At 37.4% G+C, this 19,767-nt stretch overlaps 1 protein-coding gene across 1 annotated transcript in view; it reads right to left on the bottom strand.

Annotated features, from left to right (window-relative positions):
* Positions 1-16,979, bottom strand: part of mRpL24 (mitochondrial ribosomal protein L24) — an 82,995-nt gene extending 66,016 nt beyond the window's left edge. Inside the window, exon 1 of the mRNA XM_090371764.1 lies at positions 16,946-16,979. The gene's annotated coding sequence lies outside the window, so the exon portion shown is untranslated. The remainder of the gene's footprint in view (positions 1-16,945) is intronic.
* Between the last annotated feature and the right edge of the window lie 2,788 nt (positions 16,980-19,767).

Here is a 19,767-nt window from a genome sequence, read left to right as displayed (position 1 = left end):
ATTTGCTCTTATCCAGCCAGTTCCTAAAAAGGGTGACAAATCGCTCTCATTCAATTATCGTCCCGTTGCAATCGCCTCTGCTCTTTCCAAAGTAATGGAGAAATCAATTAACTGCCAACTGTTAAAATATCTAGAAACCTTCCATCTGATCAATGATTGCCAGTATGGATTCCGTCGCTGTTGATCCACTGGTGATATTCTGTAACTTATGTTACCTATCTTTAGAGAAATTCAATGGAAAAGTTTGGTGAAACTCAAGCAGCTGCTCTTGACATTTCAAAGGCTTTTGATCATGTTTGGCACAATGGTCTTCTAAATAAGCTTTCATCTTATAGTTTGCCAACTGTTTTTTGAATTGGGTATCCAGTTTTCTTTCTGACCATTTCTAATTTCTCCACTAATGCTGCAGTTCCCCAAGGTCAGTTCTTTTGCCCACTCTATTCCTCTTGTATATTAATGACCTTCTTCCATTGACCGGAAATCCTATCCATAGTTTTGCCAATGATAGCACATTGCATTCCACTTTCCAGTTTGAGAAATCTCGCCCTGCTCAATCAGCATCAACTTCTCGAATATCCGCCACCAATTCCTTAAATGCCTATCTCCAGATAATTCTCCATTGGGGCAAAGATAACTTAGTTGATTTCAATCCTTCTAAAACTCAATCCTGTCTTATCTCACAAAAAGAATTTTTCTGCTCCTGTACCTATCTTTGACGACACTCCAATTTCTAGGAAAGATTATATATATTGGGGATTATCCTAACTTCTAATCTCTCTTGGCATAAGCACATTACAAATGTTGCTTCCTATGCATCTAAAAAAACTGGGTTTTCCTTTCGCTCTCTGCATTACTTTTCTTCCAAACAACTATTCACTTCTGTACAAATTGCAAATCCGCCCTACCATGGAAAATTGTTCCCACATCTGGGGCGGTGCCCCTAAAACCTCTCTCAGTCTTCTAGATTCCATTCAAAAGTGGGCAGTTAGGTTAATTAATGACTCATCTCTATCAGAGTCTCTCCACTCTGTCTTATAGACATTCTGTTTGTGCTGCATGCCTTTTCTATAGATACTTTCATGGGCACTGTTCTTCTAAATTGGCTTCTATAATTCCCGCTCTTTCTTCCAAAACAGTCCACACACCTTCCACAACCAATCAACATCCTTTTACTGTCCAACTTCAAACTCACAGAAAGAACGTTACTTCTTCATCATTTATTTATTCAACTTCTATCTTTTGTAACAACCTTCCTTCATACGTATTTCCTGAAAATTACAATCTACAGAAATTCAAGTCTAATGTCAACAAATATTTTCAGCTAAGGTAAAGAAAGCCAACACGAGAACGACCAGAAACGTCGGATAACTTACACGGAAAATTAGTTTCCCAACACCGGACTCTAGTGCTGCTCGCTCGGTAAACAGACAGTAGGTGTTATCGGTGTAGGGCCGAAATCGAGAAGGATATATCGATTGACAGGTAGGCAGGACAAACGATGAAATGATTGGTGGTGGGCGCGCTACTGTGTAGTAGCACACCCACCAATGACTACACAGTGACATTATAATGCCAACCAATGACTAGACAGTGACAAGCTACTGTGTAGTCATTGGTTGGCATTATAATGTGTATTTATGAGAAAAGAACAGTGCATAATAGTTTTGTGATGAACGTAAACAGGTAATAGTAGCAATGAATCTTTTAAAGATGGAAGAAATTTGTAAGGAAAATAAAACGGTTGATTTTTTGATAAAAGTTTCGTTCTGTTCGTTTTTATGTTCTTCATTATGTTTTTTCTCATTATTAAATGCAGATTTTGGAGTTCATGAGCGTTTTTACTATATTGTTGATTTAGGTATGGTTATGAAAAAAGTAAAAGGTTTTTTTATTTTTCATTATATTTCATAACCTAACCTTAAATGGTAGGTTAGGAAATAATAGAAAAGGTTTCCTTATATTTCGAGAGCTAACCTTAAATGTTAGGTTAGGAAATAATAGGAAAAGAAAGAAAGATTCTTATATATATATATATATATATATATATATATATATATATATATATATATATATATATATATATATATATATAGTGAATAGCTATTGACATTATGATATGTGTGTATCTGGACGAGTGTCCTTAAAAATAAATGTATATAGTGAAATTATAGTATCCTTATAATACCGTGATAAATCTGACTAAAAAATGAATAGCAAATGCTTAGAAAACGGTAGAATGGGGTGAAAATATTTTAAACAGATTTTAAAATGAGCGCAAGGAAGTAGAAATGCAGATCTCCAATCCTTGGTTGTCATAAAGAGGTTAAAAGACGTAAATGAAAAAAGAGAGAGAAGACCGGTGGTGCCAATAGTCGTTACGATGGACTTTCGTGAATAAACCGTCATCAGTTGGCAAATGGAAGAGAAGTGAGCGCGTGTTGTATTTAAAGTTTATCTAAACTCCCATGATGCTCTTCTTGACACGTGGGAACTTTAGCCGCGAGAGGTTCCAAGCCGGTGAAAGGTTGAAGGGAAGTTTAGCGTTAATAATGTTGAGATCAGAATGGTGTCGGTACCATTCGATGGTGAGGACTTCATATTGAAGAATTCTGTAGCTCGATCTAAGTTTAATAACAGTGATGGCAGAGTCAACAAGGGGGGTGTGGTTATGGGTTTGAGCACGGGTTGTTAACTCAGTGCAGGATTGACTTGTCTTGAAACTGTTGAAGTGGTAGTATGCGCGGGTATTGGAAGTTGTGGAGGAACCAAATTTGGTGGTTGTGCTGCCGATGTAACAGGTGTCGCAGTTCGGTGGGCATTTTATGAGATATATTAAGTTATTGAGATCACTGATGGGATATTTGTGTGTATCTTTGTAAGAATTAAATAGGGAACCTAGTTTATTGTAAGTGGAGAAGGTGAGGGAGATGTCGGTATCTTTGAATGTACGTCGGAATTGTGCTGCGAGTTCACTATGGTAAGGGAGAACTATGCGAGTGTTTGTCTTGTGACTGTGTCTGGTGGGGTTATTAATACTGTTTTTAACAGTGGATATTGTGCGTTGGATGAGTTGAGGGGGATAGCTCCTGGCTATGAATTTATCAGTAAGGTATTGAAGTTCATTGTGTAGATCGTTTTGTGAAGAGGTGAATTTGATAGCGTTGTAGATTTGGTTGTGTAGGACGGCTTTTTTGGTACTAAGGGGATGATGTGAAGTGAAATGTAGATATTTACCAGTGTGTGTATTTTTTCTGGAAATCTTGGTATTTAAATTTGTGTCTGTTGTATAAATAGTGAGGTTAAGAAAATTAATCTGGTTGTCCGTTGCGATTTCGAGGGTAAGGTTTAGCCTGTCATGTATTGTATTGAATTTTAAAAAAAGATTGTCTATGGTTGTTCTGTTGCCTATTATTAGGATATCATCGGCGTAGCGGATGTATAATTTAATTTCAGAGGGGAAAGGTTGTAAAATTTGGTTTTCAATAGTGGCGAGATAAATTTCAGAAAGAGGGGCAGAAATGCCTAAACCCATTGGTAAACCAAATGTTTGTCGATAAATTTTATTGTTGAATCTAAAATATCTAGCGTCTAGTAAAAGAGTGGTAAGTTCAAGGATGTGGTCAACTGAAAGAGAGGTACGTTTCGTTAAAGTGTCATCAGCTGTTAGAAGTACGCGTAATGCTTGCAGGGTGAAAGGAATATGCACATTAGTGTACAGGGATATGTATTGTATAGGGATTATACAATCTTTTATTGGATAGTGTTGTTCTTTAATGGCAAAATAGAAGTCCTTCCGGCGAAGGTGAAGAAAGCCTGCACGAGAACGACGAGAAACGTCGGATAACTTACGCGGAAAATTAGTTTGCCGATACGGCACTCTAGCGCTGCTCACTCGGTAAACAGACGGTAGGTGTTAATGGTCTGGAGCAAAGTCGAGAACGATATACTGATTGACAGGTAGGCGTGGCAAACGACGTGCTGATTGGTGCGCAAACACAACACACGATAACATCGGTTTAGTATCACTGTAGCAGCACTAATGGTAACTTGTCCTAATCGTACATGCCCTAACATTTACTGTAACGGTGAAAAAAGATCAGGTTACCTCGACTTGAATCCCATGGGAGCTTGAACCCCTCCCGAAGTGGAGGGGGTAACCTAACCTTTTTTCTTTAGAATCAGTCATATTTAGAAATACATTCATAAAAAAATAAATTTTTTTATGACCGTATTTTTATTTTCTTGTTCAATAATATGCCCTAATGGTGAAAATAGGTCAGGTTACCTCTACTTGAATCCCATGGGAGCTTGAACCTCTCCCGAAATGGAGGGGGTAACCTAACCTTTTTTCTTTAGAATCATGAGTGGACTAGCACATAAATTGTTTATTAATAAAATATTAATTTTTTTATTAATGTACTTTTATTTTTAAAGACACTCATGCGGATACACACGTATCATAACGTCAATCAGCACCTTAATAGCTATTCAGTATACTGTATATATAAAGAATCTTTCTTTCTTTTTCTATTATTTCCCAACCTAACGTTTAAGTTTAGGTCGCGAAATACAAGGAAACCTTCTCTTTTATTTCCTAACCTACCATTTAAGCTCAGGTTATGAAATACAACGAAAAACAAAGAAACCTTTTCCTTTTTTCGTAACCAAACCTAAATCAATAATACAGTAAAAGCACTCATCAACTCCAAAAATCTGCTTTTAATATGAGAAAAAAAAAACACAATGAAGAACATAAAATGAACGGAACGAAACTTTCTCAGAAAAAAAATTCATGAGTACAAATCATACAGTTGGACCTGAATAGCTATTCGCAATTTGAGTAACAATATTGTGAAAAGTATCTTCATGATTTTTCCCATAAATTTGACGCCACATATATTCATTAATGTGACCCATCAACATATGTTTACAGCTGCCATTTACTCCTTTAGTTACACTTTTTAGTTTCTTCCACTGGGCTTCGATATTATTCGTATGTGCTCCTGTATGTGGATCTACAAAATGTTCCTTGTGTTTCACCGTTAAATGTTTGTACTTCTTTTTTTCTAAGGCCGTAATATGGCTATATGCACGCCATTCATCTGTTATGATGGTAGTATTTTTCTTCACTACTTTTCTAATAATGCGCAAAAGAGTTTTTGCTTTCCGATTTTTTATCAATTTCATGAAGACGAATTTAGATTCTCTTTCGAACACACCAAACACCCATTTCTTCTTAGCAGTTAAATTTCGTCCTCTGTGATGTTTTGGTTTTACCAGTACAGTTTCGTCTGCTTCTACAATTTTCCCCGATCCACCCAACTTAATGGGTTTTTTTATTAACCGCAAATATCTCTTAGTTTCTTATAAAACTTAATTGCTGTCACTTTCGAAATTTCCAGATGGAATGCTGTCTTAGTTACTGGCGTGCACGTTGACCAAAAGTATATAATGTACATTATCTTTTTCAATGAAACTTTTGTATTTTCCATAAAACTATGTTTCAATAAAGAAACTCGTGAAGAACATTTTTTGCAAAACCACAACTTTCCACATGACTCTGTTCGTGATTCAATTAGTTTAAAATAATCATTGCACTTAAAACAGTACAATTTCGGTCTTATCAATTTAGTTTTCATCAAAAAATCAAGCAACGTTTCATTTTCCTTACAAATTTCTTCCATCTTTAAAAGATTCATTGCTACTATTACCTGTTCACCGTTTATTACAAAACTATTATGCACCGTTCTTTACTGGTAAATACACATCATAATGCCAACCAATGACTACACAGTAGCTTGTCGTCTGTCGCGCCCACCACCAATCATTTCATTGTTTGCCGCGCCTACCTGTCAATCAGTATATCGTTCTCGACTTTGCTCCAGTCCGATAACACCTACCGCCTGTTTACCGAGTGAGCAGCGCTAGAGTGCCGTATCGGCAAACTAATTTACCGCGTAAGTTTTCCGACGTTTGTCGTCGTTCTTGTGCAGGCTTTCTTTACCCAAGCCGTCCTTCCAAACTCTCCGGCCTAGAATTTGGCTTCAATTTTGCCATTAAAGAACAACACTATCCAATAAAAGATTGTATAATCGAACTCCAGTCTAAACTTGATCAACATCCCGATAAGTGGCGGCTTATACACCAGTCTAATAGGATAATAAATTCTAAACTCACATCTCTCCCTAACATAAAAAAAACAACAACTCTCGGATTTACAAAGACTAAGCAAAACCCCAAATATCATCATCCAAAAAGCTGACAAAGGAGACACAATCGTAAAGGAGACACAATCGTTATCCTGGACAAGAACACCTACACAAAAAAAAATGGAGTTAATTTTAGCCGTCCAAGATACATATACAAATGACAGCAACCACAACATTACAAAACTTAAAAATAAGCTTGATACAATTCTCAGAAAACTCAGACAGAAAGAAATCAACCTCTTTACATTACAACAGATAGGTATTCGCAACAACATTCTGCCCCACATGTTCGGAATAACCAAGTTACACAAACCTGGCCACCCACTAAGACCTATCGTTTCTTTTAGTAAATCAGCTTTTGCTAATTTATCCACCTTCCTTGTCAAAATTATATCCCCGCTCACTCGATTCTCTACATTCAAAATTAATAATACCAACCAAGCATTCCAAAAAATCAGCTAGTTAGTTAGTTAGTTATTTGGTTTTTAGGAGCATTAGCAACTAAGGCCATATTGCTCCGGGATATGCGGTGGTCATTCCCTGACCTTTCCACATCCTCCGTATTTGGTGGTGACGGGCTCGAACCCCGGTCTAATCAAGAAGCATGTGCTATGCACTGCTGCTCCTTCCCACCTGGCCCCAAAAAATCAGCAACACCACCATATCCAACAGAGACGTATTAGCTTCTTTTGACGTCATATCCCTATACACTAATGTGCATATTCCTTTCACCCTGCAAGCATCACGCGTACTTCTAACAGCTGATGACACTTTAACGAAACGTACCTCTCTTTCAGTTGACCACATCCTTGAACTTACCACTCTTTTACTAGACGCTAGATATTTTAGATTCAACAATAAAATTTATCGACAAACATTTGGTTTACCAATGGGTTTAGGCATTTCTGCCCTCTTTCTGAAATTTATCTCGCCACTATTGAAAACCAAATTTTACAACCTTTCCCCTCTGAAATTAAATTATACATCCGCTACGCCGATGATATCCTAATAATAGTCAACAGAACAACCATAGACAATCTTTTTTTAAAATTCAATACAATACGTGACAGGCTAAACCTTACTCTCGAAATCGCAACGGACAACCAGATTAATTTTCTTAATCTCACTATTTATACAACAGACACAAATTTAAATACCAAGATTTTCAGAAAAAATACACACACTGGTAAATATCTACATTTCACTTCACATCATCCCCTTAGTACCGAAAAAGCCGTCCTACACAACCAAATCTACAACGCTATTAAATTCACCTCTTCACAAAACGATCTACACAATGAACTTCAATACCTTACTGATAAATTCATAGCCAGGAGCTATCCCCCTCAACTCATCCAACACACAATATCCACCGTTAAAAACAGTATTAATAACCCCACCAGACACAGTCACAAGACAAATACTCGCATAGTTCTCCCTTACCATAGTGAACTCGCAGCACAATTCCGACGTACATTCAAAGATACCGACATCTCCCTCACCTTCTCCACTTACAATAAACTAGGTTCCCTATTTAATTCTTACAAAGATACACACAAATATCCCATCAGTGATCTCAATAACTTAATATATCTCATAAAATGCCCACCGAACTGCGACACCTGTTACATCGGCAGCACAACCACCAAATTCGGTTCCTCCACAACTTCTAATACCCGCGCATACTACCACTTCAACAGTTTCAAGACAAGTCAATCCTGCACTGAGTTAACAACCCATGCTCAAACCCATAACCACACCCCCCCTTGTTGACTCTGCCATCACTGTTATTAAACTTAGATCGAGCTACAGAATTCTTCAATATGAAGCCCTCACCATCGAATGGTACCGACACCATTCTGATCTCAACATTATTAACGCTAAACTTCCCTTCAACCTTTCACCGGCTTGGAACCTCTCGCGGCTAAAGTTCCCACGTGTCAAAAAGAGCATCATGGGAGTTTAGATAAACTTTAAATACAACACGCGCTCACTTCTCTTCCATTTGCCAACTGATGACGGTTTATTCACGAAAGTCCATCGTAACGACTATTGGCACCACCGGTCTTCTCTCTCTTTTTTCATTTACGTCTTTTAACCTCTTTATGACAACCAAGGATTGGAGATCTGCATTTCCACTTCCTTGCGCTCATTTTAAAATCTGTTTAAAATATTTTCACCCCATTCCCCGCCTTAGTTCTATTTAATGCCTCTTTCAACCTAAATTTAACCACCATCTACCAAAAAAAATTTTATTGCAGATTTATACAAGGTGAGTACCGTTTTCTAAGCATTTGCTATTCATTTTTTAGTTAAATAAATGTATAGTAATAAAAAAATTAATATTTTGTTAATAAATAATTCATGCACTAGTCCACCCATGATTTTAAAAAAAAAAAGGTTATGTTACCCCCTCCACTTCAGGAGGGGTTCAAGCTCCCTATATATATATATATATATATTATGGAAAGCGTTCATTAGGGCAAGTTACCATTAGTGCTGAGTGCTACTAAAGTTATACTAAACTGATGTTATCGTGTGTTGCCTTCGCACACCAATCAGCTCATCGTTTACCACACCTACCTGTCAATCAATATATCATTCTTGACTTTTCTCCAGACCGATAACACCTACCGTCTGTTTACCGAGCGAGCAGCACTAGAGTGCCATATTGGGAAACTAATTTTCTGTGCAAGTTATCCGATGTTTTTCGTTGTTCTCGTGTTGGCTTTCTTTACCTTCGCCATATTTTCTTTCATCTTCTCAAACTCCAACCCATGCATGATACTAAGTACTATAGGTTCTAATACCTCTTGTGTTTGGGGATTTTATAAATAAAAAAAAAAATAATAAAAAAAAAAGAATGAAATGAATTTTACATAACTGTTTTTGAGTCAATATTCTCATAATTTAAAAAAAAATTAGAATGCCATATGTTTCATTCTATTTTGAGATCTGTTGTGGTTTAAAACAGTATTGAAGTCCTAAAGGAACTTATGGACTGAATGCTTATTATTTTAGGTCAGTGTTTCCCCAAACTTTTTCAAGTATGTCCAAATGCTGAAAAATAAACCTAACTAATGATGATTATGATTTATTTTATTAGTATTTGCATTAGGAAAATTTCCATGCCGCATGCCCAGTTTTAGAAATACGATTTTTGACTGATGTCATTACTACTGTTGGTCACTAGTAAAAAAAAAGAAATAAAAAAAAAGGTAAATGCAGTAACTTCTTGTTTCATTCCTATGACTGACCTAGTTTCCATGTTATTTTCCATTCAGGGTGGTGTATCTTATTAAACAATTATAAAATGATTAAGAAAAGTAAATAATGGTCAAATATCATCACATGAAGTAGCAAATGATGCAGACAACTGCCTTCTAATGCAAATATATACAGAAACTACGATATATACTTTCAGCCACTAAAATTATCCCTTACCAATGGTCACTCACATAGTATATGCAACCCAAAGTGTTGTTAAAATTGATTGCCCACAATATCTCAATAGTAACTACAGGCAACTCTTGGTTTACGAATGAGTTCTGTTCCAAGACATTGTTCGTTATACGTTTTGTTTGATATGTGTATCTTGCATTCCTGAGCTTTTACGATAAGTATCGTATAAATTAGCAGCCATTTTAAAGCATTTAAACCATGTACTAAACATCAAATGGTCTATACAATACATTTTATTATAATGTATGTCTTATGGTTTATCATATATGATACGTAACGTGAAATAAAATAAACAAAGATATCGTACTTGTTAATTTTAAATAAAAACAAAGAGTTACAAAATAGAAATAAAGAAAATGAGTGCTAACATAATATATGTACTGTACATACATATGTATTCAACTTTCATTCGTCACTATCTTCATCTGAGTTCAATATTTTCCACATAAGTGACACTAGGTGCAGATGAGGTATATGGAAGGGTGGCTGATAATGAAGAAACAGCTGGGTTTCTCACTTTTTAAAATATGTTTTTATAGAAGATTGCACAGGTAAATTCCTTTTTTTTTTTTTCTTTCTTCAAAAATCTCACTGTAGCATGCTAGACAGCCATAAATGCCTCTTTTCACTTTTGCAATTCTTTTCATATTTGCATCTTCTTCATTGATTGCCAACCCCTCAGAAATTGATTTAAAAGCTGCAGCCATTTTCTGCCTTGCAAATGTTCTGGGAGGCTATGGAATATCAGGTTCTTCTGTTACTTCAGAAATTAGATGTGTCTCTATTTCAATTATTTCATCGGTTGTTAATTCCTCAAAATGCAAGTTTAAAAGTACTCTCACATCAGTCATATCAAGGTCGAGGTCCATTTTATTGCCCAGTTCAACAATTTCTGATAATTATTGTAATAAATACATTTTTTAAAAGTTTATTTATTTAAATCTTATAATTATATTCACTATACATTTGACAACATTTCGTTTTATAAGGAACTCATCTACTGGCGACTTTAAGAAATTTTGAATGATTTTGAAGTTCGTTATAGTGAGAGTTGCCTGTACTTACCAACAACTGATCACATAATTCCAAAATTCTACTTGCTGAAACTTTCTCGCCTATACAGTTATGTGTCGAAAATATTATACATTACCTTGATGTATAAAATATAATAATAATGCATTTTTTCATGTGGATATCCTTTAACTGTATGTTAAAGGATATTAAAATGAGGTGCAAATGTCAAAATGAAACAAAATTTACATATGGAAGCAAAGGTGGTGTGGTTATTACATGGGCATGTGTTTTCAATTGTAAACAGCAATATTGTCAAGGTTGACCAGTTAGACGTTTGCAATAACCCACAAGAGAAGTAAATGTTCTTTCATGCTAACATCAAAAAAACTGTTTAAAGATCCATTATTTAAAGCAAAGAATTAAGATCAAATTCTAAATTACATTCCACAAATCTGCAAGTAAAATACTTGATATATTGGAAGTTTATGGGAATGAATAATGTCAAAGAGCAAGAGTTTTTGACTATCAAAAAAAGATTTAAAGAACATAACCCCAGGGGTTCACATCTGGTGTGTATGGGCTTGGCACACCCAGGGTCCTGAGCTGGATATCATCATTCTTCTCTTTCTTGGTGACTCCTTTACTTTTGACTTACTCTCTCTCTCAGGGTAACTCGGGAATTTTTTTTGGCTGGTGCAGCATAAACCTCAGGCTTCCTTGCACCATACAGCTAATTATATTAATAATATCCATGATGATCTGATTGAGGTGTATAAGGCCTTGAATGGTTTTAGCATGCTCAATGCTGATGGGATTCTTCCTCTTGCTCAGAATAATCGCCCGAGAGGCATAAATTCAAATTGCGGAAATACAGGTTGTATGATAGATGTGCATAAGTTTGCCTTTAGCCAGCGGGTAGTTGATTGCTGGAACAAACTTCCATCTGTCATTGTAGAAGTTGATAGCTTAAATAGATCCAAGGCAGAACTAGACAAACAATTGGAGCGAGTGGATGAGTGAAATGAGAAGGGCTTTTTTTTTTTTTTTTTGGCTGATGCTGTTTAAGCTTGCTTTCTTGTTGCATCTTATGCCTTTACTAATGCTACTACATAAAATGGTTGTGCAATCAAACAAGATCAGTAAATATTTATGGTCAGATATTTGGTTTGTTCAGAGAGAGGGGATCAGGTGGCTGAAAAAGCAATTTAGATAAAGAAACCCTCATTCAGAAAGAAATTTTGAACACGAATCCAGTTTTCTTTCTATTAATCAATTTAACAAAAAGTTTTCTCTGTTAAGAGTCTGATGGCGAAAGCAAAAAAATAGCACAGTAAAAATAGTCAAAAAAAATCTGACTAAGCTATAATAGAATTAGAGTCAATCAACAGCACCTGTCTTGAAATTGTTTAAGAAACAGCATACAGGCTGAGTCATGTAACTCTCAACTAGTATTCAAATTGGAAAATATTAACCGAAAAGTGAGGGAGGAGGAGGATCCTCACAGGATAAGCAGTTATGTAAGCTGTGTTAGAGCTATAAAAGTACAGACACACATATATCTGATTATGCACTAATGATAGGAACACAGATAAATTTGAAGTATGTTAAGGCATCAAGTGGTGACATTCTAGAAACGTCAGAAACACTTCAACTGTTTCTGATGTGACAGATGGGGAAGGAGGTATGCCTTTAGTTAAGGAGCATATACTCTAAAACACTACATCAAACAAAAACAGGTATTGAACATGGTTGCTAGTGTAATACTATATCAGCCTAGTTTGATGTGAATAGAGGGAAAACAAAAATGAGAGTAGGAATAAGTTATACATTGGTTAGTTATTGTTTTATGTACATTGGCAACTAAGGTCATAATGCTCCAAGCCAGGTAAGTTATAAACCAAATAAACAATTAGCAAAACAACTATATGAACAGAGTGAACCAGCAAAGCAGAATAGTTTGATCACATCAGATTTTAACTTTCCAGATATCGAATCAAACTTGTAGACTGGCAACTCAACTCAGAAGCAGATCATTTATGGATTTGCTGTACAACTACTTTCTACACCAAGATTTTCAAGAGGCAATGAGAGAAATAAATTTTCTTGATCTCACTCCAAGTTGCATGTTCGTATACATAAGGACATCATCAAATGAAATACCTTTCATTAACAACTTGATTTAATGATCAATGAATAGACCCTCTTTTATTTTTGCATCACTAAGTACACGGTTTTTTGTTTCAAGTATTGGAAACTACATCCTTCTGTGTCTAGCATACCTTTACAAAGTTTTTCATTAAGCTTCATTTGATATGTTTCACTATCGACTTTAGTTCAACTCCACCAAGTGTATAAGTTATTTGGAGGTTACTGTTCCCCAGGTGCAATACCTTACACTTTGCTGGATTAAAAGCATAGCTGCCATTTTTCTGACCATTCCTGAAGTTTATCTAGGTCATTCTGAAGAAGCTCTGCTTGGCGATGATCATTAACTACTCTACCAATCTTTACATCATCTGCAAATTTAGACATCATGCCCTCTATCCCTTCATTGATGTCATTTATGAAAATCAAAAACAACAGTGGTCCTAATACTGATCCTTGGGGAATCCCACTTCTTACATCAACCCAATCTGAGGAATAAACCATTTATCACAACTCTCTGCCTCCTGCCCTGAAGCCATTCAGCTATCCATCTAAGGATTTTTCCCTGTGATTCCAACCTGTTCCAGCTTATAAAGTAACTGTTCATGTGGAACTGAGTCAAATGCTTTGCTGAAATTCAAATAAACAATGTCGAAATTATTCCCAAAGTCCAGATCTTGAGTGACCCTGTCAAAATAGCTAACCAGATTAGTTAAACATGATTTTCCCTTTACAAAACCATACTGAGTATCCTTCAGAATTCCATTTCTATCTAAATGATCCTGAATTCCAACTTTGATCATTGTCTCCATGATTTTCCCTACTACTGAAGTTAGACTAACCGACCGGTAATTTCCCACTTCACTCTTAGAGCCGCCCTTTTGTATTGGAGATACATTGGCACTTTTCCAATCCAACAGAATCACTCCAGAGTCCAGTGATGCTTGCATAATTAGCCTCAATGGTTCAATGTGCTCACTTGCCACCTCCGTTAAGATTGTAGGGTATATGCCATCAACCCAGGAACCTTACTGGCCTGTAGGCTTGAAAGTTTTTTTATTAAATAAACATGTGAAATTTCAACATCATTAATTACATTTTTTTCAACTTCACTCCCATAATTTCTCATTGACATAAAGGGTTTTCTTTTGTAAATATCAATGCAAAATAACTGTTGAGTTCATCTGCAACTTCAGCTGGGGTATCTAATACTATCGCACGTCCATTACATAAGGGTCCAATCTGGTTTGTTCTTCTCTTCTTTGTATTTATATATGTGAAGAATTCCTTATCCTCCCCTCTTTGCTCTCTTTGCCAGCGATTTCTCATAATCTGCCTTTGCCAGCCTAACCTTTTCTGTGGCACTATTACAGATCAATTTGTAGCTGTTATACACTTCTGTACTTTTTATTGCTCTGTAACCTTTCCATGCTGTCTTTTTCTGCTCAAGTAATTTGGCAACTTCATTATTCATCCATCTTGGAATCCTCCTCCTCGTGGAGTATTTTTTAAATGGTATATACGCATTCAAGGCTTCAAGATCTTCGAGCTGATCTCCAAAAATCTGTCTCGACAACTAGCAATTTCTTCCTTTGCCTTTCCTTTATAGACTAAATCTCAGGCCATATAGTAGGATACTCTGAAATATTGCATTATATATTAATCATTTGGTTTTTGGGGGAATATTATTGCTCCATAATATTGGATTCAACATTCCCAAAACCTTTCTTCCCTCATTAATTCTTCTTGTAATCTCATCTTCAGGTGAACCATTCATCTGCACAACAGCTCCTAGATATTTAAACTGCTTCATATTCTTTATCTTTGCTCCATTTACACTCAAAATGTCCCCTGTTGAATTCATATATTCCGTCAAATTGAAATTTATTGTCAAACCCTATTCTCTACATTGTTCTAATAGCCTTCTGCGCATATAGTCGGCATCCTCCAAAATCAGTACCTGGTCATCTGCAAACAAAAGATTTGAAAGGTAGATGTTTTTTGTAGAGGTTTGAAAGGTAGATGTTTTTGTAGAGGTCTGCATCTTTGGGACCAAATCTCCAGTCACTTCCAGGTACAACTTGAATAACATGAGGGATAAACAGAACCCCTGTAGCAAGCCTTTTGATGTTTTGAATTTCCTTGATATTTCTGACCCAATTTTAATGCAGAAAGTGTTATTTTTGTATATTTTTCTAATTATGCTGATTAGTGGTTGTTGTATTGATATTTTTTCCATGGCACTCCACAGCACCTTTCTTGGGACACTATTATAAGCTTTTTCCAACTTACAGTTAATACATATAAGTTACATAATACTGGTTATTACCTTAGAAAATCAATTTAATGAAATAAAACCATGGCTGAGCCTTGATAAAAATAGCATCTATACTGCATAAATACTGCATCATCTTCTCCTTTGGTTTCTTAGTCGATCAGGGCATGGGAAAGACAGGTGATATTTCCAATTTTCAGAAGGTGTTATTGTTGAAGCATGTTTAGCAGCAGCTGCACTTGAAAACAAAAAGACAATCACTAGTCAGTCGAAAAATTCAAATTGAGGAGGAATGGTTGAAGGGCAGATGTACGGAAGTTTGTTTTCAGTCAGAGGGTGTTTTTTTGAATAAAACTTTCATCTGTTGTGGAAGTGGGTAGCTTGAACACCGATGAGCCAAAACATTACGACCAGCGAGTCGTTATGCAAATCGAAGCAACTGCAGGTGAACTATGGCACGTGTGCGGGTCGGGACACGGTATAAAAAGGAAAGGCAGCAGACTTAAGTGAGTTTGACAAAGGCCAAATTGCAATGGTCAGAGCATATCCGAAACGGCATGGCAGGTGGGATGCTCACGGTCAGCCGTAGTTAGTACCAACTGAAAGTTGCCCGAGAAGGGAAAACCTACAAACTGCAGGCGAGGTTTTGAACGACGTGACTCATCAATGATCGAGGTCAGCGAAGGCTCTCTCGGATGGTACATGGCAACAGAAGGGCGACTGTGGCACAATTAACTGGTAACTGGAATGTTGGTGACGGGAGTAATGTGTCACAACACGCAGTACATTGAACTCTGCTTAAATTGGGCTGCGTAGCCGCAGGCCATTCCGAGTACCCAGCTAACCACGGTTCACCGGTGACAGCGCCTACAATGGGCATGTGAGCATCGAACCTTGACCTTGAGTATTTGGAAGAAGGTCATCTAGTTCGCTGAATCACGTTTCCTGTTGCACCATGTGAAAGGCCTGGTACGTGTATGTCATTTACCTGGGGAAGTGATGGCGCCTGGATGCACTGTGGGACAAAAACAAGGTGGTGTCATACTTTGGGCAATGTTCTGCTGGGATACCTTGGGTCCAGTCATCCATGTGCCAGGCACTCTGACGTCTACCACAACAAACACTGGGATAACTCATCAAAAGGACAAATTACACAGAAATTTGTGCCAATAATATTTATAATTAAATATTAAGCACCTGTGGCTCTCTCTCTCTCTCTCATGAGTGGTGCTCTGAGACAGCCACTTCATCTCATCCGTCTGCACGTCCTGGTACCTGACAACGGACTTTGGTAAAGTGATTGTGTGAAACTTTTCACTAACTTTTACCTCACCAAAACATACCGTAGATTATATATTTTTGGGGTGTGTGTGTAGGGGGAATGCACAATAAGTTGCATTACTGAAATTCAACATTTTCCGCGGACTTTATTTAATATATTACTGCCCGAAATCAGGAAAAACTGAGATTCTACAAGGATCAGGCCCCAAATCTGCTCCTAACTCCACTGAAATAACTGCAAAATGTTTTCTTACAAAAAATTAAGTCGATAAAAGATACTGTCTTTTTTTAGATAAACAATAATAAAAAAGGGGGGGACAATTTATAACAGTAAACTGTTTTAAACATTCGAGGGAAAAAACTTCGAAATTCTAGCGGATATCAAAAACGTCACTGTGTAAACATCAATATCAATGCATGGGGAAGGGGGGTTATGCCAACCATAATTAAAAGTAGAGCAGCCCTCTTCACAAGAGAAAACAATCCCTTTGATAACAAGGCAGAGTAACAAATTAAGATTAAAATAATAATAACATCAAACAAGAAGTCAAATCCTCACCATGCTTCTCCACTATAACTTTGTGAGCGCCCTCTACAACCAAGGTACGGTAGAATTTCAGTTACTCGAATACCAGTACAGTACCCGATTTTTTTTCGATGTTGATTTTACCTCTAATTTCCCACAAAGCAATGATATTTAATATTAAAGTATACGTAAAAAAAAACAAATAAATGAAAATAAAAGAAAACTGCAATTCAACTTATGAATGAAGTAATGTTTCATCCGTGTGGTTTCAGTACAGGGAAGATGACGAATGCGTTCCAACCTTTCTGATATTATGCCTACACACTAGTTGACTTTTCATTAGCAACACTCCCTTGTGAACAAATAAACTGCCTTCAGACGATGAAGGCTCAAAGTCAGTAACGGCTGATATAATATTGCAGTTCTAACATGTTGCGACCAGTTTTTGAGTGTCTGCGAGACAGGAAGGGTCGGCGTCGAGATCTCTCCGTCTTCGAAAGTGGAATGCTTATGGGAGACAGGTGCAAGTATCTCGAAAACAGACATGATAAGCGCTCCGTTCAGCGGTGTCACGAGTCTCCCGTGACTGGCCCAAAAGCAGACAAACAACCAGCCAAAGATCACACGTGTGGTCGATACCCATGATAAGGCGTTGATTGTCTCATCTCACAACAGAGCAGCATTGTGGCCCAGCTAACCACCCAGACAACTAGGAACATGGGGGCATTTAAAATATTCGTAACCAGAGCATAAAGGGTTTATTTAAGCACACTGGTCACATGTTAATTTTAAACTGTGGCTATTAAAAACGAGAATGCGCTGGAAGCCACAAGACACCAAGCATAACTTGTGAAACAAAGGCACATCAGTTGACCTTGTACCTTTTGCTAGTTGTCTGTCAAGTCTTCCAATACGCTCATTCGTTTTACAGTGAGACGTTTTCATTACCTTGTCTTTTTGCACTTCGCTCATAAAATGAAAGACAAGAGAATCGACGAGTCAACCTTTAATTTTTAACAAAACTAACGAAAACATCAACAGAAAGTTATACGTTTTTACGTCAGGTTTATGGGAAATATACTATTTCCAAGAGTTTGAATTCCACAAAAGACTTTTAGAAGGAAGGGAGAATGTGGAAGGCTATGAAAGACTGGGCCGTTCAGTATCCGTGAAACCTGATAAAAATTTTAACTGGGTAAAGACATTAATTAGAAGTGATTGATCTTTAAGATTTAGAATGGTTGCATTGCATCAGAATTCAATATAGACAAAGAAACAGTTAGACAAAATTTAACTGAAAATTTAGGCATGCAAAAAGTATTAGCATTATCATTAGTAGAGGCATATGATGCAAGAAAGCAAGTTTATATAAAAGCCAAAAAAAGCCATCCGCCAAAAAAAAAAAAAAACCTTTACGTTTCACCCATCCATTCTCTCCATATTTGTTGTCTAGTTCTGCCTTGAACGTATTTAAGTTGTTTACCACTACTACAACAGATGGAAGTTTGTTCCAACTATCAACCACCCACTGACTAAAGGCAAAATTCCACACATCTATTCTACAATTGTCTTTCCTCAATTTAATTAATGTCCCCTCAGGTGAGTAATCTCAGCAAGAGGAAGAATCCTATCAGCATTGAGCTTACTCAACCCATTCAAGGCCTCAATTAGATAACCTCGATTATACACCCCAATTAGATCACCTCGCAGGTGCCTAGTCTCCAGAAGCTGCAATTTGCAGAATTTAACGCTTTCTTCGAGGACTACCTATCTTGCAGGAAAGTAGAAATAAATGCCAACTACCAAAAAGTCACAAGATCTGTACACAGGGGCTGCCCCCAGGGGTCTGTCTTGGGGCCACTCCTTTGGAATATGGTCCTCGACGAGCTCCTGGACCTGGGGCTGATCGGCGCCCCAGGCCTTTGCGGACAACCTTATTCTTACCATTGAGGCTGACTCAAGAGCCCAACTGGAAACTACCGCAAACCAAGCTGTACAGAAATTACAACAGGGCTACAAGAAACCAGTTAAAAATTTCACCGACGAAAACCACATCTATCCTGCTAAAAGGAACCCTGCAAATACGGCGCCCACCCCAAATTAAAATAGAAGGTGTGACCATTAAACTTGCCAACCAAACGAAATATCTAAGAGTTATCCTTTCAACCTCACCTGCAATATATAAGGACGAAGATAAGAGGTTACTCGGCACTGGTGGCGAGGGTTACGAGAAAAGACTCGGGATTAAAAAAAACAACACTAATGTTGTATTATAAGGCAACCTTCATCCCTGAGATAACTTATGCTGCTGCAGTGTGGTACAGCAAAACAACGCTTGCAGTCAATAGGAGAACTCTGGATATGATACAAAGGTCTATTTTATTAACAACCACACGAGCATGCAGAACAGTAAGCACACCGGCGTTGCAGGTGCTTGCTGGAGCGCTCCCCCTCGATTTGGAGACTGTAAAAGCTGGCTTGCTCTTACTGCATGCCAGGGGGGTTGCTGCCACCTTCCAGGATTTCATAATTTACCCAGCGAGTAGTACAAAAACAGAAAAGGTCCGATTACAGGCCTACCTACTTCGGGAGTGGCAACAAAGATGGACCGATACAACAAAAGCAGAAATCACAAGAAAATTCCTCCCCGACCTCAGCAAAATATACCGCAAGCAACCGGGCTGGTACTTTCCGGGGGAAGCACTTGACTTCGTTCCTTACTGGTCATGGCCCCTTTAAGGAGAAGCTGCTTGGGTTCTGCCTTGTTGAGGACCCCAACTGCACGTGTTGGGGGAGGTCGAGAGCTGGAATCACTTGGTCTACGACTGCCCAGAATACGAAGATCTCAGAAGCAT

The sequence above is a fragment of the Mastigoproctus giganteus genome, chromosome 4, assembly GCF_048544385.1.
Source record: "Mastigoproctus giganteus isolate SK-2022 chromosome 4, ASM4854438v1, whole genome shotgun sequence".
Classification (NCBI taxonomy): Eukaryota; Metazoa; Arthropoda; class Arachnida; order Uropygi; family Thelyphonidae; genus Mastigoproctus; species Mastigoproctus giganteus.
This window is presented reverse-complemented; position numbering and strand designations above follow the sequence as displayed.